This window comes from Mauremys mutica, chromosome 22 (genome assembly GCF_020497125.1).
Source record: "Mauremys mutica isolate MM-2020 ecotype Southern chromosome 22, ASM2049712v1, whole genome shotgun sequence".
Taxonomy (NCBI): domain Eukaryota; kingdom Metazoa; phylum Chordata; order Testudines; family Geoemydidae; genus Mauremys; species Mauremys mutica.
The window spans coordinates 14,288,927-14,310,518 of record NC_059093.1 but is presented as its reverse complement, the minus strand read 5'-3'; the positions used below and the strand labels follow the sequence as shown (position 1 = coordinate 14,310,518).

The following is a 21,592-nucleotide window of genomic DNA, read 5'->3' as shown; positions in this document are numbered from 1 at the left end:
TGTTTCCAAATGACATTTCATTTAGAAATGTAGCTGTATTTATTTACTTTTTTAAAAGGTGAAAGACACCCAAAAACTAAAAAACAAAATTAAAAAGAAATTGTTGTGGTGTTTTGTTTCCTTATGGGTGGTTTTTTTTAATCCAAGATGATTTTTTTTGTTTGTTTGTTTGTTTTTGTTTTTTTTCCATTTGGCTGAGAAAAAAATCAGTTTAGGTTTGAAATGAACCAATTAACTTAATTATTTATTTTGGTTCAGCCCTCAAACTGAAAAGTGAATTATTTGTTCATCTCTAATGAGGATACAACACATCACCTTTCACAATGGGGCCTCTGTCATTGAGCTCCTCCTTTTGAGCAGGGGTCACCCACATATGACCCTGGTGTTCTGAGAGTTCTAGACACCAAAGCCTGGAATATAGGTCAGAAAACCCTGCTAAACCTTCCAAACTTTGCTTATGAATAGGAGGAGCAAATATTCCTTCTATTAATGAACCAAATTCTCCTCTCTGTCAAACTAACGAGATCCCATTGGGTCAACAGAAAGAGAACAAAATATGTGCAAGACAGAAGAACATGTCTTCCAATGGAACAGACAAAAACAAAACCCTAATACCAAACATCTGGGAGGTCAGTGGCATTGCAGATTTAACAAGATAATCTGGTGACACAAACTAAGGAGGCAGTGATGTCTAGTGGTTACAGTAGTGGACTAAGCCTCAGGAGACCTGGGTTCTCAACTTTGTCCCTGGATTTTTACTTGACTTTGGCCAGGTCACTTCATTTCTGTGCCTCAGGTTCTCTATCTGTAAAATGGAGGTAATGATATTGATCTCCTGTGTAAAGCACTTTGAGCTCTATGCATGAAAAGTGTTCTGTAAGGCCAAGTATTATTACAGTGATGGGTGCACTAGGAATAGCTACAATGGATAGTTTGGAAGAATAGATTAGATCCAATGTGAGGTCATCAGCAATCATTAAAAATGAAAATTCTGTGTAATGCATTCAGTGAACCTGCTCATAGAAATTCCACACTCTGCCATGTTGCCCATTTACTGTGGGGCCCACTGGGATTCAGGGGAGAAGCCACCCTGCCCAAGACTGTCACAGGCAATGGCCCTAATACCCCTCCATAGAACTGCTTAAATTTTTTGTGAATGAATCAGTTTTCCCTTTTCCAAAATAGATTCAATTTTTTCAGTTTTTTTCAACCAAAGCCAAACATGAAAAAAATGGGGTTTTGCCCCCACTCCACCTCCCTTTTCTTTTCAAAGGAGAAAAACTAAAAGACCAGGGGGAATGGAAGATTTTCAAGACCAAAAATTCTCAATACAAGTTTTTGTGAGGGAAAAATATTGGAGTAAACAAAAGCTCCCTTTTGAGAGCCACAGCCCAGAAATGAGTTTGTAGCATTGTTGTTGCCCTGTTGGTCCCAGAAAATTAGAGAGACAAAGTGGCTGAGGTAATATCTTTTATTAGACCAACTTCTGTTGGGGAAAGAGCTCTATGTAAGCTCAAAAGCTTGTATCTTACCAATAGAAGTTGGTAAAAAATATTACCTCACCTACCTCCTTTCTCTAGAAATTAATTTGAAATTTTCTCACAAAATCACCACACTAATTTTCAGCTAGCTTCCCCCAAGAATGTACTCAGGGCCAATAAGGGGTTAAGAAGTAGTGAGGGCTGGCTGGTGGCACTTATCCCCTCTGCCAAGTAACTCAGCTGGAGAGAATTATCCCTTGATTGCTGCTGAGGGAACAGAGTTGCACAGAGCTCATCGGTGAGCCTGCAGGTGGAAGGTATAGCCCTGTTTTGGTGATTTCTGATGTCTATTTGCAATGAAGGGAGCAGCTAGTCAGGGACTAAAGGATTTTGGGGGTGAGTTTCTTGCTTGTTCAGTTGAAAGCTGAGTGAGTTTGAACTCTGGGTAGAAGAGAACCATTCTTTCAGGCTTAGCTGAGGTCTTGTGTACTGTGGTTACACAGCAGGGGTAGTCACTTCTTTGCCAGAATGCTTGGTTCTGTGCTCTCTTGGCCCCTTGTCTAGTCTGCCTGCCGTTCTGAGTTCCCCTAGCTATATGCCCTTTTGTCTTTCTTTTTAGGGAGATGATTGGCTTCCCTTTGCAAAGGACAGATCAAGAGGAAAAGCCTCTGTGTTTCCAGAAAGCAAAGATGGCCTCAAGGAAGACCGTGACCTTCTCTTGGAGGTAAGGGGGATAGAAAGGGCTGGAATGCTGCCTTTGCAGGCTGCCTGCAGAGAGGGAGAGACACCTCCTAAGTGGGAGGCCAAATCCAGGCTTTGGAGCACCAGATAGCAGCCCCCTACCCTAGTTGTACTGTAGGAAGTGGTTGTATCCCCTAGTCTGATGCACATAACCACTAGGTGTTGGTTACATTGTCATGGTGCATTTCTAGAACTGTTGATTGTCCTAGAGCTAAACATGTCCTTTCCAGCTAGAGGGCTTCTGCTCTGGCTCATGGGTTCCTCTGAGATCCCTTCCCAAACCCCCTCACCATGCTATTCCCCCAGCAGAGGAACCTTACATTTAAAGGTGCAGTGCACAACAAAATGATACTTGCATATCCACAAGCTATGGTTCTTGTTAATATTAACTCATCAGTAGCATGGTACCACCTAAAGGCACCCCTCTCAAGTAGACTGTTAAGCTCTATGGGGCAAGGAGTGTGTGTGTGTGTGTGCGTGCACGCACGCATGTGTACAGATCTCAGCCCAGCAGTACCTCCTTACCCCACAAGTCCCTGACTAGGCTCACTGTCACACAAGTAATAGCACTTAGAATCAGGGCCTCATTGTGCTAGGTAATGTACAAATATGGTACAAGACAATCCCAGCCTCCTAATGGGCTGAGACACCTAACTGCAATGAGATTCATTCGTACAAGCTCTTGCACTTGTGACCTCAACAGGGGCCTCTACACAGGCCCAGGTCATTGCAGTAGCTGGTCTGATTGCAGGATAGGGGTTCACATAGACAAGGCAAACAAATGATGGGAGGATGGCAGTGCTGTTGTACCCATTTTGCAGATGGGGAAATTGAGGCATGGAGAGATTGAATGACTTGATCAAGTCCCTATGTAATCCCAAATCTTGCAAATTTCAGGATAGCTGTGCAACATGAATTGGGTACTGGAGCAGCAAAGTTTTGGTGTGATGTGCTGGGTGGTAAAGGGGGTCCTTAATCATATGCCAGTGCAACTAGTGCCTGTTTTGAGAAAAGCCCCACCCCCTTCATACTGAGGCTACAGAACTTAAAGGGGGCTGGCGTGGGAGGTGGGGTGGTGCAGCGAGAGGCAGGTGATGGTAAGAGTGAGGCAGAGAGGGGTGTATTCTTGTCTCCTGTTCACCTCAGTGCCTGGCAGGGTGGGAGCTGGATGTTTCTGTGGGTATGTCTATACTGCATTGTAGACATACCTGGGCTTATGGACTTGGTGTTTCCAAGGCTGTGTTTGAGCATCTATGCTGCATTGTAAGCCGAGGTTTGCAATGGCCAGACCCAGGTCTCACAGCTGTGCTAATCCATCCGTATTGCACTATGCAGGCCTGACTAGGGCAGCATCCACACTGCAAAATGCCAAGGCTTGGACCAGAGTCACAGCAGGACTCGGGCTCAGATCCACCCTCCTGGGCAGGTCCTAGGGCCCAGGTCCTGAGCTTCTTGCAGACCTGAATCGGACAAACTGCGTTTAAACAGTAGGAGTTTGGGGCTCAAACCTGAGTCTGGGCCCAGGTTTACAATGCAGTGTGGATTATTGAGGGGAGCCCCAACTCCTTCGTACTCAGGTTACAGAACTTAGAGGAGGCTGCTGGGGAGATTGTGACAGGGCAGAGAGAGGCAGGTCATGGACGGAGCATGGAAGGGTCTGTCTATACTGCAATCAGAAATGCCTCTGCAACACATGTAGACATACCTGAGCTAGTTTTGATCTAGCTCAAATAACAATAGCAGTGAGGCCAGGCAGCACAGGCTAGCCACTTGAGTACAAACCCAGGGTCCCAGAAAGTGACGCACCATCCATGCTGCCATGGCTTCACTGATATTGTTGTTTGAGCTAGCTAGCCTGGGTACACTTCCTGCAGTCACACCTCTGACCGCAGTGTAAACAGACCCTTAGTCTGCAGCAGAGCCAGGCCTGTGATCACTGTCACTGCCATCCCAATGCCCCGAGTCCCATCTCCCTGAAGAGCAGGATTCTTATGTTTCTTCTTGCAGCACCTTCTGCAGGTGACAATTCAGCAGTGAGTCTTGCCCATCCAACTGCTGCCTCCTCACCTAGATGCTGACCACAGTCACTTTCTCCACTTCTCCTGCCTGCTGATAGCATTGAATGCTAATACTGCCTTTCATATGGCTAAAAGCCCTGACATGGGGAATTTCCGGCCTGGCTAGCTCATTAATCTTCTCGCTTTCTTGGTATTTGCAGAATCGGGAGGGGGATGTGTATCTTTAAACCACATGTAGCATTAGCAAAACACAAACGCATCTGGTTCATTGCACACACGCCACTCGCCAAATCCAGGCAGCGAGAACAAATACTTCTCCTTGCACTGAAGGAAATGACTTTAGACACAGCTGCAAATTACTATTTGGTTAATGCTGGAGGAAAACAGACTAAAGCCGTAGTAATTCCAGGGGCAGAGTCAGCACCCTGGATTAGCTCTTTCATAAGGTTAAATCGATAGTGATGTGTGTTTCCTTTCAGCACAGAAAAGGAAAGGTAGGGGGCGGTCAACATGGGGAGGGAAGGACAGCTGTGGCAGGGGGAGGAGGGGAAGGGTTGAGTGGGATATACAGGTGGGTTTAGGCAGCTGTGGGGAGGGATAGCTCAGTGGTTTGAGCATTGGCCTGCTAAACCTAGGGTTCTGAGTTCAATCCTTGAGGGGGCCGCTTAGGGATCTGGGGCAAAAATCAGTACTTGGTCCTGCTAGTGAAGGCAGGGGGCTGGACTCTTTCAAGGTCCCTTCCAGTTCTAGGAGATAGGTATATCTCCTATTATTTTTATTATTTTATTATAAGGGGCTCATAGGGAGAAGTCTCATTGGGCGGACTTGTGGGGAAAGGTATGGTGGCAACGTGATTGGGAGGACGTAGTCTCTAGTGGCAACACCTGATTGGAAGAAGCAGATGGATGGTCCTAGGGGCACACGTGTTACTTTCGTGGATTCAGTTGGCCTGACTCTGCTGCAGTAAAAATCAACAGGGACAAGAGACAGGCCCTGAAAGTGGGGAAGTCCCTGCTTACTGAGGACGTGTGGCCTGGCCCGAGGAAGATGACATGCTGTCCAAAATGCAGTTAATCAGGAGGCCGTTGCTATTCCTGTTGATTTCATTGGTAGCAGAAGCTAGAGTGATCAGACAGCAAATGTGAAAATCGTGACGGGGGTGGGGGGTAATAGGAACCTGTATAAGAAAAAGACCCAAAAATTGGGACTGTCCATATAAAATTGGGACATCTGGTCACTCTAGCCCCAGTTGTGCAGTGATGATCTTAATGGCCGGAGTCATGATGGCAGCTGTCAATGCTGTTTGCTAACAGCTAGTGTGTGGTTAAATGTTGCTAAGAACTGGGGAAGGCAAATTCTTCTATCTGACTTAGGAAAGGGGGGGGATGTATCAGTTTGCAGCTCGCTTCATTCTGGCATGCAGAGATGTTTTAGTGGAGGTGATTGTTAGCAAAACTGACCCAAACTGGGTCACCAACCAGTGATTTGTGCTGTACCACAAAGTGGCTTCTAACCAGGTCAAACACAGACTTTTTGTAAGTGCCAGAAATGCATCTTCACCAGACAGAGAGGGATAGCTGTTTTGATGGGTCAGTAACACATCCTCTCTCTGCTACGTATGAGTACCAAGGATTTCAAAACCCAATGATGATTTTTGGATGCCTCTGTTCTTGAATGCCCAACCTGAGACACCTTAGAGGGGCCAGATTTGGGGGAAGTGCTGAGTACCTGGCCTCTGAAAATCAGGCTCCTTAAAAATGTCTCAAACCCAGGCACCTAAAATCACTAGTCGCTCTCAAAAACCCTGGTCTTGATCCTCCCCAACCTGAATTCTTTGCAATTTTGAGCATCTCCCCACATATCAGCAAAGAGTTAACAGCAGAGCTAGGTCTGTTACAAGGATTGGTATTACTCCATCTGAAATAGCTTTACAAAATAGATTAGAGTACATTATAAAGGACCTTGCGGTCATTAATGTGAATTGAGTTCCTACTGTATGAAGATTGATTTCCTGCATCAGCCGTCTATTGGGTGAATAATGCGTGTGAAGATGCATACACTCTAGCCATCAGCCTGTTTATCAGAATAAACAGTGTACTGTAAAAATGCTCAAAAGAGACTTAAAGATGCTTTAACAGGAATTTGTAGGAGTAACCTCAATTGTTTTTGCAGATGGTGAGATACACACAAGCAGGAATTCATTAAAATGGAGTCTCTGGCCAGGGCCACGTTAAAGTACAGGCACAATAAGCTCAAGCATAGGGCTCCTGGAGTCATATGACGATCTCAGCTCTCATCTTAAATATGTTACGTGCACACAAACTGAGTTAAAAGAACATTATTCAAGTTGCAAAGGTCAATCATTCAAAAGAGAGTAAATGCCAACATTAAAGTTGTGTGCACAACCTTATTTTGCCCCCTTTGTGGGTAAGCGGTCTAGAATCAGAGAAATGTAGGGCTGGAGGGGATCTTGAGAAGACTGCAGCAAAATAGGCATTAAATACTTCAGCCTTCCTGATGTCATGTGTTGTGAGTTCTAGACTTTTGTTCATCTTTCTCTTGCTTTGAATGTATGTAAAGAATCTCTCCTTACTGCCCCTTGCAAGATGTAACTCATTTTGTGCCTTAGACTTTTTGATTTTTGTCCCTATGTGTTTCTGCTATTCTTTTGTGCACATCCTTAGCAATTTGTCCATGTTTCCCCTTTTTATAGGGTTCCTTTTTGATCTTCAGGTCATCAGAAAGCTCCTAGTACAGCCACATCAGAGTCTTCCTATTCTTCCTGTCTTCCCTTTGCATCAGGATAGTTTGCTGTTACAACTTTTTAATATTGTCTTTCTGAGAATCTGCCAGCTGTCCTGAATTCCTTTTTCTCTGAGATTTTCTTCCCATGGGACCTTTCCTTCCAGTTCTCCGAGTTCTGTTAGTCTGCGTTTTTTGGAGTCCATTGTCCTTATTCTGCTGCTCTCACTCCTTCCTTTCCTTAGAATCCCAAAATCTATTATTCCATGATCACTTTCACCCAGATTGATGCAAATCTGAAGGTTGAAGGCAAATTACTCCTTGTTAGAACCAGAACTGAAACAAAACTTTGTCCCTGATACATTCAAAGAACTTTTTGGACATTTTTGTGGTTTTTGCCATGTTACAGCTATTCTTTGTCTTGAGATTACTTTTAATTACAGGGTCTCATATTATCTTTACCACAGGCCTCCTGCCTTATTCAATGTGCACGATGGGCAGAGCTCACTTAATGAGCAGCTATTCAATATTTTGTTTTCTCTTCATTGTTCAAGGTATGGCCACACGTTGTATTGATTGCGCACTAAATTCAAATCGTGCCCTAAAAATAGTTCTTAATTTCCTCACTAACTTTTCTACAATGCCCAGCACTGTAGTATTTGAGTACTTCTCAAATCTTAATGAATTTATTGTCACAAAATCCCTGTGGGGTGAGCAGAAATTTGATCATGTCACATCATTTGGTCCCCCCACTACAGAAAGGATGTGGACAAATTGGAGAGAGTCCAGCAGAGGGCAATGAAAATGATTAAGGGGCTGGGGCATATGACTTATGAGGAAAGACTGATGGAACTGGGCTTATTTAGTCTGCAGAAGAGTAAGGCGGGGTTTGATAGCAGCCTTCCAACTACTTGAAGGGGGGGATCCAAAGAGGATGGATCTAGACTGTTCTCAGTGGTAGAAGATGACAGAACAAGGAGTAATGGTCTCAAGTTACAGTGGGGGAGGTCTAGGTTGGTTATTAGGAAACACTATTTCACTAGGAGGATGGTGAAGCACTGGAATGGGTTACCTAGGGAGGTGGTGGAATCTCCATCCTTAGAGGTTTTTAAGGCCCAGCTTGACAAAGCCCTGGATGGGATGATTTAGTTGGTGTTGGTCCTGCTTTGAGCAGGGGGTTGGACTAGATGACCTCCTCAGGTCTCTTCCAACCCTAATCTTCTATGATTATCTTGACACCTACATGGATCATCAGCTGGGCTGGAACCTTCTAGTGCTACTGCACAGTCTTCTGCTCCTTGAGCTATTGGAGTAATTGATAACAATAGTAACTTGTCATCCTCAATGTGGACCAGGACTCAAGGGGGTTGGGACAAATTGCCCATTGGTTTCACAGATATTTGCTGGGGAAATCCTCAGAACACCCAGCCTGTAATAAACAAGGAATGTTGCTGATGACAGAGGAAGGTGAGACTGAGGAAACATGGGTGCCATTACAGGCTCGAGAGGGCAAAGTGGTCCCAGACACTTCTGCCTGTTCCCTGCCGCATCCTCTCCAACCTTCCCTAGTTCTGTATCTTTCCCCACTCCAAGTTCCTCATCCCAAAGCATGGTCCTCATCTAGCTAGCCCCTGTCTCCATGCCTCCGGTTTCTCATACAAGTTTTAGGGCTTGTCCACAGTGGGAGTTACTCCAGAATAGTGATTCCTGATGGTGGCCTTCCCAAAGGACTGTACTCCTGCTTCCCAAGCTGCAGGGTCCAGCAAGTCTCATCTGGCTTTCTGAGCTGCCTGTAAAAGCTAGTCAGAGCAAAGACCTTTAAAGAGGCCTGGGTGTACAGCATATTGGTGCTGTCTTCACCATGCTTGTAGAGCAGAAGATGACAGTGGTTTGGAAGCTATTCAAATTTAGGCCCTAATCCTATGTTGGGATCTGCAGCTGCAAAATCCCACTGGCTCTTTGTACAGATGCAGAGGCCCACACAAGCAAATCCTGATACAGGATTCAGGCCTAAAGGAGCCGGCTGATAGTGCCACCTCTTCGTTGCCCAGCCCTAGAGGGGAGAGTACATCTTCAGCCAACTGAGGGGTTTGGTACCCGAGTTCAGTGTCTCAGGGTTGAACTGTAGGGGTGGGGCAGTGGGTTCCCGAGGAGCCTTCCAGAGCATCTCCACTGTTAACCAAACAAGGCTCCCATAAAAGTTCATTAGCTGTAGTTATAAATTAATAACCCCTGCTGCGACTGTTGTGTAACGAGATGGCAATCCTGACTGTATCTGTAAATAATTCATGCTATTAAATTTGTTACATCCAGCACTCATTTACCCGCTGTGACTACAGATATTCCTCTCTCTCCATAGACAGCATATGTTATAATCCACCAGGCACAGAGAGTTAGTGGTCATCGTGAAGCGCCTGTACCACTCGATGCATGGCTGGATGGGGTGAAGGGTTGGGGAAAACAATGCGGAGCTGACTCGTGTGTTTCTATTAATCAAATGTCCAGAAATGAAATGGCATCCACATTCCTTCATGTACACATAGGTTTGGCAGAATTCAGCATTTATTTTTTAGGATGTCAATGGATAATACTGATTAAAAATAATCTTTTCTTTTCTTTTTCTTCAATTTGTATCCACTTTTAATTTTTTTTAGTTGTGGGAAATTATGGGAGAGTCAGACAATTATTATTTAATGACCGTAGACATTGATTCCAGAAAGTTAACAGTTTATAACAATTAAATCACAAACTGTCAACATCACATGGTAAAATATACAAAGTAAATATCCTTAAATCAAACTCTTAAGTTCTCAAGCAGCACAGTTTTTGCCTTTCTGTAAATTTTAATTATTATGATGGTGTGATAAATGAAGGGAGGGGAGTAGCTCCCTTTTATGGACACCCAGCCAGCCAGTAGCTATAAAATCCCTCTTAGTAGTGGTTCTCTAATTGCTCTACCTGTAAAGGGTTAAAACGTCTGACTGCTATGCATAGGCAGAAGAAAGTGAGTGGGCACCTGGCCAAAAAAGCCAATGGGAAGGCTAGCACTTTTAAAATTTGAAACAAAGACCCCTTTTGTCTATCTGTCTGTTCTCCCAGGAAGAGGTGGACAGGGCAGAGCTATGCTGTAAGATGCTTGGGGCCAGATATGAAAAATCCTCAGTATCACACCTAGAAACTACTCATTTGAAACCCAGATATCTCAGTAGATCAGGAAATGTCAAGGAAGACACAATTAGGTTTCTGTGTCTTTATTTCTTTATGGCTTGTGGACTCCTCTGTGCAGTAGCATAGTTGTGGGGGAGCGGGCAGCGGCTGCTCCCCCATTGAGCCTTGTCAATTTCTTGGCACCTTTTTACTTCACTTGGAGGAGCGATTTTTTTTTTTAAAAGGCGCCACCCGCTGCAGCGCTTTTATTTTAGTCACCTGGCAGCGCTCCAGGTCTTCGGCGGGACCTTCAGACACTCTGTGGGTTTTTGGCAGCATTTTGGCAGCGGGGTCCTTCAGTGCCACTGAAGACACCCAGAGCGAGTTAAGGGCCCACTGCCGAAGACCCAGAGCACCGCCAGGTGAGTAAAAGCGCTGCAGTGGGTGGTGCCTTTTTTATTTTTATTTTTTTTTATCGCTACCCATGTTCCCTCCACCTGGCTACGCCACTGCCTCTGTGCTAACCCTAGGTGCTTTGTTTTGCTTATAACCTTTAAGCTGGACCTCAAGAAAGCTATTCTTGGTGCTTAATCCTTGTAGTTGATCTTTTAAAATCTAGCAATAGCCTGAGTTCCCAGATGTATTTTTTTATTACTCCTTTTTTAAGAACAGAATTGGATTTTTTGTGTCTTAAGAGGTTTGTGCACGTTATTTAATTAGGTGGTGGCAACAGCTGATTTCCTTTTTTTTCTTTCTCAGCTCTTCCCCGGATGGGGGGTGAAAGGGCTTGAGGGAACTCCACAGGAAGGAATTCCTAAGTGCGCCTTCCTGGACTCTCAAAGGAGTTCTGCACTTGGGTGGTGGCAACATCTACCAATTTAAAGTCAGAGAAAAGCTGGGGGTTTAATACAAGCCTGGAGTGGCCAGTATTAACTTTTAGAATCCTTGCGGGGCCCCACCTTCTGCACGCAAACTGCTGGAGTGGGGAAATAGCCTTGACAGATGGAAATATTTTTTTTCATCAGTTTGAGTACACAGTGAAATTTATATTTACCAATTTTAAAATCTCTAATCCTTCCAAGCCCATGTAGACAGAGGCACAACCCAAAAAGTCTGAATCTGACTTCAGATTCAGTCTTCCTCAATGTATCTTACAAGGTGCTCAGCCATGTGAGTTTGTTTTGGACTCGCCTCTGACATGAATTGAACTGTACTTTTAAAAATATAGCCCCCACATTAATCTTCTCACCAGCCAGCTGCTAGCCAGAGGGCTTTGCAGGAGAATACTGAGCCACAGGTATGAGACCAACCCATTTACTGATAGATAGCAGTACAGGGCTATGCCTCTGGAAATTGCTTCTGCTGACTGTTCAGCCAAGCAATAGTGTTGTAGTAAACACTGCAAGATCTGTGTGGTTCTTCTCCCCCACCCCCTAATAAATAAATAAATAAATAAATAAAGGAGGGAATGGCAAGTTTGGGTGTAAATGGTGCAGGGAGAGTCACTACTTGGAAATAAATTACCAGTAGGGAGGCCTGGATGGTGGGTGAGAGTGAGTTTAAAAATGGGATGGCCTTTGTTTGGAAAGCGAAAGTTCTGGGTTCTTTCCAAGCTTTGCTGCAGACTCACTATAAGATCTTGGGCAAATCACTTCACCACTCAGTGCCTCGGTTTCCACGTCTGTAATATGGGGTTAGTACTTCTCTACCTCACCGAGGGACTGTGAGTTTTAACAAACGTGTGTAAAGTGCTCAGATTTTTGGAGAGCAGGGACTATGATTTTGTGCTTCTAATCATTTCCCGATAACTGAGCTTGAAACAGGGAATCTAGATATTTAAGCCAGCACAAGAAAGAAATGCTACTAATTCAGAGATGGACCAACATTCTCTTGGAAATGCATGTACACAGGTAGCATATTTAACTATGTAAATGGTCAAGCAACATCTTGTCTACTGCACCTTTAAATCTCAAAAGATTTTGCTATTTGCGGAAATAGGGAGCCATTTTATGTTCAGTTGAATGCAGAATGCTGTAGGCACACACCTTGCACTCCCTCCTAGACACTTTGCTCCTGTTCTATTTTGTTGTTGGACTAAAATAAAGGTAACTGTTACTGAGAGCATTTTATTCTTTGTGCATAGAAAAAAACATAACATTTGGATGCAACTTCTGAAGTGTTTAGGTATATTGGGGAATACAGATGGCTTGATTCCTACACTCCCAATGTTTCCAACATTTCTATATTGCTGTATTAATAGGGCATAAGATGATTGCAAGGTTCACAAATGTGCTTGTCACTCTTTGGGCTCGTAATCTTGTAATTAACTGAAGTTTTTAAATTATTTTTACAGCATGATCTCTATCAGCTTTGTCATCTGGACTGCCCAGGCATGATCCTCCAGAGCAAGACTCAAACAGAACCATTTGGGGACACTCCTGAGTCATCTTGCATCCCTTTCCTACATGCTAATAACTTCTTTGGTGTCCTGCCAGTAAGTACAGTATACACTTGCACATATTTCCACGTAACCTATAAAAAAATTAGCCAGTTAAAGTTAGTAAGTTTATTTGCACACAAAAGTATTAATTGATTGGAAGCTGGGGGCGCATTTTCATGTAGGAAATACATGGGGATTTTTGTCCATGACAAACTTATAAGGAAGTGATGCAATTCCTTAAGCTCTTTCGTTTAAAGTCATATTAAACAAAACCCAACGCTCTGTCACTTTTAATGTATGAATAACTTGTATGATAAGTTTTAGACTAAGTTCTTCAAAGGTTTGCCTAGTAAACAAGTGTCTCTTTTAGTACATTGGGGATCATTGGTGGGGAGGAAAGGCCTGTTGCTGATGGGTTTATAGGGGTGTTTTTAATGTGCTTGCATGCAAAGGAACTGTGTAAAAAGAGGTGGCTTATTGATCATCTGAATTGGAAGAAGGGATGAGATGTGCATGTTAATTTGATGAGCTAATGAGTATTGGGACCCCCTCAATAAGGGGTGTTGGGGAGAAAAATGGCCCTCGGCTATTGTGGTATGCAGACTTCCTTAGTCAGAGATTTGCCTTTTTGGGATGCTGAAAGAGAGAGGCTCCGGCCAGCCTGAGAGAGTGAATGTTTTAATCTATCAGGTGTCTTCATCTTGTTTAATCAAATTGACTCTAAGTCTGGAGCCTATCCAGCTATGTTTGTCTATTCTGGTTAACCTTGATGTTGGGACGTGCATCTGACCTATACCCAACGCAGCTGGCTTTTGTTTAAGATAACTGGAAACAGAGAGGTGTGACTGTTGTGGTGTTCACAGGAGGACAGGTGCCTTGGCAAACAGCTGCCTGAACTCTGACCTCAGAGGAGGGAGGCCAAGCCAGGAGGGGAGTAGCAGCTGGAGAAGGTCAGTCAAAGGCAAAAAATAAGTTGCTATCTCCCCAAAGATGCAAATAGCTCATTCCTGGGTTTAGTTACACTGAGCACGGTTGGCTGAAACAGATCACCAACAGATAATTGGTAATTGAATCTTGTACATGGCCAGTCTCTATGGCTCCCTCGTTGTTTGGAGTGTCAAAGATTTTTGTTTGTTTTTAATGTGTCCTGCTATCTTACTCTAGCTTTTCCACATAATACACAGTATAATGAAACATGAAATATTATGTTCTCTCCAAACCTATGTAAATGGTTTAATTAACATCAGATTTTTACCGAGCATGTCAAGATTGGAGACATCTCCTAAGAAAGAGAAATGAAATGCAATCTAATCCAAGGGTAGAGAGCTCTCAGATATGGCCGAGTCAAGAGATGAGGAATGAGCTTAAAATGACCAAATCAGCTGATACAGATGGAAAAACTATTACTACCCTCCCGCCCCCTGCCTCCCAAAAAAACGTTCACAATTAAAATTCCTCCCACAACTTGAAATCTATGGCAACATTACAATGTCATAACCAGCTGTGTATCTTTTGAAAGATTAAAAGACAAAGTGAAAAGTAAGGAAAAAAGAACAGTGATGCAGAATCACATGGGGGTGGGAGAACACTTAATTGAGGTTGACAGGGGGTGGGGGAGAAACATCCCCTAAATCAAAACTCCAAATACATCTGTGTCCTCTTGCCATGGGAGTTTCATAGACTGGTTGCATCAAATTCCAAACAATGTAATCTTTAAAATAATAATAAAGAAACTGTAAATGAGGACTTCTGGCAAAATGACAATAGAGTCCCAGCAGTAAACAAGCTAGTTAAGATGACAAACAATGTCATTAAAATAAATAGCATAAACTGAGTCTCAGCCATGGCTAGGAATCCTTATTATGATAGAGGATATTAACATGACAAAGGAGGTTGTGGGGGGGGAAATCGCTGGTGACAAGTTTATCTGGGGCACAGGAGTGGCACATCTCTGTTTAGCAGTTCATTATTTATTTTTCGTTGTAAAGTGCTAAGTCCATTCTATTTAGCTGAGAATTAACAGAATGTGTTTTAGAAGCATATTAAAGATTATAAACTGCCACCTCGCTAAGCAACATGCACAATGCCTCTTAGCTTAGTGTGAGGTCTTCTTTAGTTTGAGTCAACTGGGTTTTGTGACTTTGGATTTCTAGGAAATGGTTCTCTCACTCTTCCACATCTACAGACTATTGCTTGAGAGCACCCCTCCACTTTCCAGCCCTGATCTTTTGTTTTTCTCTGAGCAATTACACTGCTTGGTTACAGGAAACATCAATATTAGGGTAAGAACAGAGCATGTGCAACAAAACTAATCTTTCCACAAATATTTGTTCAAACTTCTAAGCTAACTTAACTACCAGAGGTGCTCTAACTACAGCTGGTTAGAAAGCAGGACTTAGTTGTGATGATGAAAATTCCATGAATTTTCATCGTTTTATTGTTGCTATTTTGAAGTTGCAAATTGCACATCAACTCCAGCTGAGTTTATGGATGAGAATGGAGGATGGAGTCGTAAGGGAGCAATGTCCTGAGCACCTCCCCTTCCATTTATCTTAACAGTAGATGAGTAGCTCAGTGCATCAAAGGATATCCAGACTGGGAACAGCACGTTGTCAGTAAATGATGTAGAATTTCCATGGTCAATGAACTTTGAAATCTCACGTTAAACCTGATTTCAAAGTGATGTTTGTCCAATTGGAAAACACACACGCCATGTGAGCTGTGTCTCCAATCAAAACTAGCCAGTGCACCTTAGAGGTTTGTTTACTTACAACCAACTGCTTGTGAACAGTCTACGGAGCGAGAACTTGTTCAGCAAGTAACTGCATAATGAATACGTTCAGGGGATTTGGAAGCTGTTCATGGATGACTCCTGAATGGAGAAGGATGACAATTTTGCCTCTGAGTTATTTGCTTGGCTCTAACAGGGACAGTATTAAAGAGGGAACGGCCTCATGTTGTCTATTTGTAGCATGTTACATGTATTAGGACAGACTTTCCTGTGACAACTTGCTGTCCCTGACACTCTAATCTCATCTGCCCAGATTGCTTTTTCCAGTTTGGTTCTATCCCTTTGTGTGTGTTCCCTTCTCTAATTTTGGTGTCCTCCACAAATCTGAGTGTGGTTGAATTTATACACAAGAAACATTACACAGTGAAGGTGTAAAGCAGCTACGTGAGCTGCAGTAGGGTCTACTAATGACCTTAGGTGGCTAAACAACCTGCAAGAAACCCTATGAGTTATGGACAAGGATACAAATAGCAGAAAATGTCACCAGTGGAAGATGTGCCAATGCTGCATCATAATGCCAAGCAACTCTGCACACCCCCTGGAAGCTGTCACTATGAGACAGTTTTAGAACCTGATACAAAGCCCACGGACATCAATGGGAGGTCCCACACCACCACTCATCAACTTCAATGGGCTTTTCATTGTACATTACTACTCACTGTGATGGAGTCCAGCAATGGGAGTTGTCCAAGGTGCTGAAGGACAATGTTGACTCTTAAGCCTCATTGGCTATGCTGTACTGCCATCAGAATTACTAATTCATACCCTTGTATCACAGTGCACTTGAGGAATCTTGTACCCTTTAGATTCCTGTAGGGGATCCTGGCTTTTGTCTGATCTAAAACATGACTTTGGTAAGAGAGGCAGTGTTCTCTAATGGATAGGGCACTGGACTGGGAATCTTCAGCCCTGGGTTCTACCTCCAGTTCTGCCACTGGCCTGTGTGTGACCTTGGGCAAATCACTACCCCACTTCCTGCCTCAGTTTCCCAAGCTGTACGGTGGAGATAATGATACTTGCTTACCTTTACACAAGGTAAGCATCTTACAAAACCTTACTAGGGGTATATAAGAATTAAGCTGAATGTCTGGGTTCACCCCATTATAAAAGAGCCACATCCAAAATTTAGATCTAGGTTTGGATTTCACCCCACCCACTAGTTTTAGGGTGTTTTGGAGCCAGGATTTTAGTTTGAGCCCACCTCTAATAAAGCTAAAATAACTATTAAAGTAGTGTCCAAAGACTCCAACCAAGGTCAGGCCCTTTTGTGCTGGGCACTGTACAAACACATAGTGAGAGGCATTCCATTCCCCAAGGAGCTTAAAATCTGTCTAGATAAGACAGACAACAAGCGAGGAGGGAAATGGAGGTATGAAGAGGTGAGATGACTCACTCAAGGTCACATACCAAGTCACTGGCAGTGCACAAGAGACCGTAACAACTTGCTATAGCTGCTAGCTAGTGGATGTACAAAACAGGTAAATGTTACGGTGTGAAAAATCCTTGGTTCAAATCCTGCTGATGACCCATGGTAAGAATCATGACCCAAAGGGATCCGCATATGTTAAGTATCACAAAAAGAGACCAATGTTTGAGGGCCAAACATTGGATAAATGCCAATGGAAACCACTGGCTTAACAGAGAGCACAGTTTGCCTCTGTCTGTTATGTAGTGATACATATTTTTTTCCATTTGACTTGCAAAGGAGATGTTCCCTTAAAAGCATATTTATCTCCTTTCTCTCCAACACTGGCTCATTCTGTTCCTCACTGCACACCCTTTAAAGATGGAGCAGAAAGGGAAACCATGTAATTATTTCCTCTGCACAGCAAATGCAGACTTCATTCTAACTTATCATGGCAGGGAAATATTGATTTGCATGAATTGTTAAACAGAAGGTGTATTGAAGTCTCTCTTGAGGCTGAGAGTGGTGATACAGCTGTGTGAAGGAGAGCAAGCTGGGAGTGCTAAGAACTATTCAAGGCTTTTTTCCCCCCCTTACAAACGTAACTTTTATTAGACACACAATGTGAAGTGTATTTTTGGAGATTACTTCATGTTTCTTTCAATCATGGACTCAATGGACTAAAAATTTTCAAGGCTTTTGTTACATGTTTGGAGAAATACTGTGGGTTGGATTGAGGAATCTGTATTTTTTTTAAAAAAGGCACAAAAATCATGAAGGGCAGGAGATCTGTAACCAGGGTGGGGAGTGGTTAATAAGGTCTCTAAAAATGATCTTCACCCAAGTGATTAGGGCTCATGGAAAGCCCTTAATGCAGTGATGCTGCTGCATAGGGAGGAGAGAAGATGCAGGGGCTATTTGCCATCCTATATGGAGCAGGAAGGTGGAATCCATGCCAGCAGCATATGGGCTACACCTTTGCATTGAGAAACGGTGGGGTAGCCACTGAATCTGTATTGCACAGCTCAGGCCTACTAAAACCCATGCAGTGGGTTGCAGGAGAGTTGCAATTATGATTCTAGCTCAGGAACTAAAATAGAGGCAGGAGAGCTGTCCTGTGCCCTGTGTGTGGAATCTTCCCTTATGGGGGGAGCTGGGATGGGGATGTCATTTACAAGTGAAATTCACACAATTCTCCCCATAGAAATTCTTTCACTAAACTTCATTCAGAGCAGATGTGCCTGCATTTACCTACCTTAAACCTGAAGATTTGCCATAGGAGATCAGCACAGCAGTGCATCTGGTTCAGGCTCCTGTCTGATGCTTCAGAGCAGGGTGAAAAAAATCTCTCCAATGCAGCTGACTGACTGGCCCATGCACATGGGGTTTGCTCCTGCTCTATTGAAGTCACTAGGACCTGGAAGTGCTCAGTTCTTCTGAAAATCGGGCTCCAAGGCCCAGATTCTCAAAGGTAGTGAAGAGAAATCAATGGGAGTTAGCCACCAAATATCTTTGAGAAGCAGGGCCCAAGAAATTAAGGTGGAGCTTCAGTGGCGGGAGAGTCCAGTGAGAGGGGCAGGCTAACAGGAAGCAGAACATGCCAGTTCTCGGGCTTCCAAACCTGTTTGGCAGATCTCTGCAGTTTGGGTGAAGTCTGAAGTGACTGATGTGAAGTCACTTTGAGGTTTGTCTCTTATTAAGCAGCGTCACCTGGAGCTCCAGAACAAGTACTGTCACATTAGAGTCACAACTAAAAGGCACTAATTCCTGTTTCTGACAAAAAGCCCTATTCCCTCCTTCCCACTTTTTTTTTTAAATAATCTTATGGGGCTATAATTAACAACCCCAAATGTATGCAGCCCTGCACTGGGGCAGTCACCTTCCTGGGGCAGATAGGTGCATTATTGGTCCAATGAGAAAATGTTTCAGAGCAGAGTCATTCTCTATATTGAGCCAACATTTTTCCTCTTAGAATCTGCACACTGGGGCAGCCATCACTAAAGCCTGTTCTGATCTTACTCCCAACCCAGGTAAATCTGGTGGACATTGTTGATGCAACGGGGTTTCTCCAGCATTATGCACGTGTCACCAAACTCAGAATCTGGCAGGGTATAATTCAATGCACAGCAGAGAACTCAGACTGAATTAGCTGTGCCAATCTGAGTGCCGACGTTAAACAAGCCAGGACATGTCTGTTGCAGTGCTAAAAACTGGCTGAGCTTCGTGAACAGAGAGGGATGTTTTTTATGTCTGCGAATTGGAGTCCTTCAGTGGGTTCAACATTGAAGGCATGATCCCTCTGAGTCATGATCTGCTCCCTCTTGTCCTGGTGAAAAGCAAGAGTGACTCCTTTATGGTCAGTGAACTTACTTTGGATTCTCACTGGTGTAGCTGAGCTGGAATCTGACCCCCCAGAATTCCAGCCTGCAGCTGGACTGGTCATTCTTTTATTCCCCTGCACACTGGGGGATGCAGGGAACAGCATCTCCTCTTCACAGCCTATTCTAGCATTGGTGATGAGGCACAATATGCTTCCTGTCAGCTCCAATTAGTTTCCTTGGTTACTGATTTCCAGTAACTCACCTGTGCACTCCTGGCCTCTGTGAGAACATTCTCTCGGTCTCTCTCCACACGCACACGCAACAGCCTTATAGTGTCAGCTTATCCGCAAGCTACTTTTTTTAAAAGCTTTTAACAAAGTGTCAGCATCTGATGCTAGACACAGCCCGTGGAGGATGCGGAAGCTTGAAGCGTATCAAACTTCAGAGGCTGCATAATTTGCTTAATTATTTAAAAAGAGCCACGGATTGAAGACTACAGGCTCAATTTTTATTCTCCCCACGCCCTGAGTTGCTAAATGCCCATGATCCAAACTGAAGTCGGGGAGCGTTGAACACCTCTGAAAATCAGGCTAAGTGAACAATGCTGGTTTTTGAGTCTCTCTCTTTTGAGCAGGGCGGAGGGGGTATAGGCCCCACTATACCTATAGTGGTGATGAGTCGCATAGCATGTGGCCAGCAAAGCTGGTGAAATTTATATGTTTTGAGAGGAGCTGAGTTTGGGTTTGGTTTTTCTTTCCTTTTAATTAAATTTTCCTGGTAATGAGACTTCTGCAAAAGTGGGATCAAGTTTTCACCTAAGGACTAGATACTTTGCCTTCCCTTCCTCTGGATGCTTCACTAGAGAATTCACATCAGAAGAGTCCATTGAGGCCCCCTGGCTGCAGTGAATGGGCATAGGGCCAGGTGCACGAGGTCTCGAATTCTGTTCTCAGTTCTGCTCCTGATTGGCCCTAATAATACTTTGTGCTAAAGCCTGACTTTGGAAAGGAGATCCAAAGGAGTTAGACATAGAATAGCCAATGGGAACTGGGTACCAAACTCCCTTTGATTTCTTTGATCCTTAAACAACATATTATATTGGAACTGGAAAATAGTTCAGAAAAGGGCAACAAAAATTATTGGGCTATGGAACGGCTTCCGTACGAGAAGAGATTAATAAGACTGGGACTTTTCAGCTTGGAAAAGAGACGACTAAGGGGGGATATGATAGAGGTCTATAAAATCATGACTGATGTGGAGACAGTAAATAAGGAAGTCTTATTTACTTCTCTTCATAACATGCAAACTAGGGGTCACCAAATGAAATTAATAGGCAGCAGGTTTAAAACAAATAAAAGGAAATATTTCTTCATGCAACACACAGTCAACCTGTGGAACTCCTTGCCAGAGGATGTTGTGAAGGCCAAGACTATAACCGGGTTCAAAAAAGAACTAGATAAGTTCATGGAGGATAGGTCCATCAATGACTATTAGCCACGATAGGCAGGAATAGTGTCCCTAGCCTCTGTTTGCCAAAAGCTGGGAATGGGAGACAGGAAATGGATCACTTGATGATTACCTGTTCTATTCATTCCCTCTGTGGCACCTGGCATTGACCATTGTTGGTAGACAGGATACTAGGCTAGATGGACCTTTGCTCTGACCCAGTATGGCCGTTCTTGTGTTCTTATCACCTAGTCAGACTTCCCAAACCCCTGAAAAGTGCGCTCATGATCGCTGGCCTCTTTACACTCAGAGCCTCTGTTAAGTCACTTACAGATGGCTAATCTAAAGCATCACAGCAAATCAGCATCCAAACTGGGCTTACAATCAAAGCCTTGTGATTTCTGGTCTATGATTATTTTGCAAGAACATAGAGCCCAATGGCAAATTATGTCACCTGGCTGTAAAATGGGAGGAGTGGGTGCAACGATGACTGCCCCAGTGGAAATCCTGCAATTTAAGCCTTTAGGGTACAGACCATAAGTGTCTTCTGCCCATTTTGCAGATGAAGCAACTGAGAATATGTATCTCAGCAGTGTCTGGCTGGTCCAGTGCACTCATTCTCGCTTAGACAAACAAAGGAAAGAGCTCTCGGTTTATTAATGAAGACACAAGAGTTGATGTCTGCTTGGCAGGCTTCTGAAAGTGGAAGCCTGGCATCTGCTGAGGGGGCTATTATACCCTTAGAACAATGCAGTACAGAAATAGCTGACAGCTCCCCATTCAGATCCTAGACCTCTCCCTGCCTTTTACTGTGGTCTTGTCCTTGGAGGTACCTATGCTGGGAAATGCTTTGCTTTCTGCAGGAAGAAGCATGTACTCAGTTGCGCTGCTGTCTAACTCCATATTTCTTTGCTGCCCCCTTTCTTCTCCGTCACGCTCTTGTTTTTGTTTTTCATTCCTTTACGTCTGCTTAGATTAGCAATTCATAAAACTAGGCCAGAGTTGTATGAGAGTGGGTGGAGAGAACAATCTTTCTGCTGTTGAAGGACAGATCCCCTTT

At 43.7% G+C, this 21,592-nt stretch overlaps 1 long non-coding RNA gene across 4 annotated transcripts in view; it reads left to right on the top strand.

The window, feature by feature from the left end:
* Positions 1-1,688: 1,688 nt before the first annotated feature.
* LOC123354801 overlaps positions 1,689-21,592 on the top strand; it is an 86,363-nt gene continuing 66,459 nt past the window's right edge. For 3 of the 4 annotated variants that reach the window (XR_006574886.1, XR_006574887.1, XR_006574889.1), the window contains exons 1-3: positions 1,689-1,798; positions 2,101-2,205; positions 12,483-12,623. This is a non-coding gene — a long non-coding RNA (uncharacterized LOC123354801). Of the gene's footprint in view, positions 1,878-2,100; positions 2,206-12,482; positions 12,624-21,592 lie in introns of all 4 variants that reach the window. The other variant, XR_006574888.1, reaches the window with a different exon arrangement.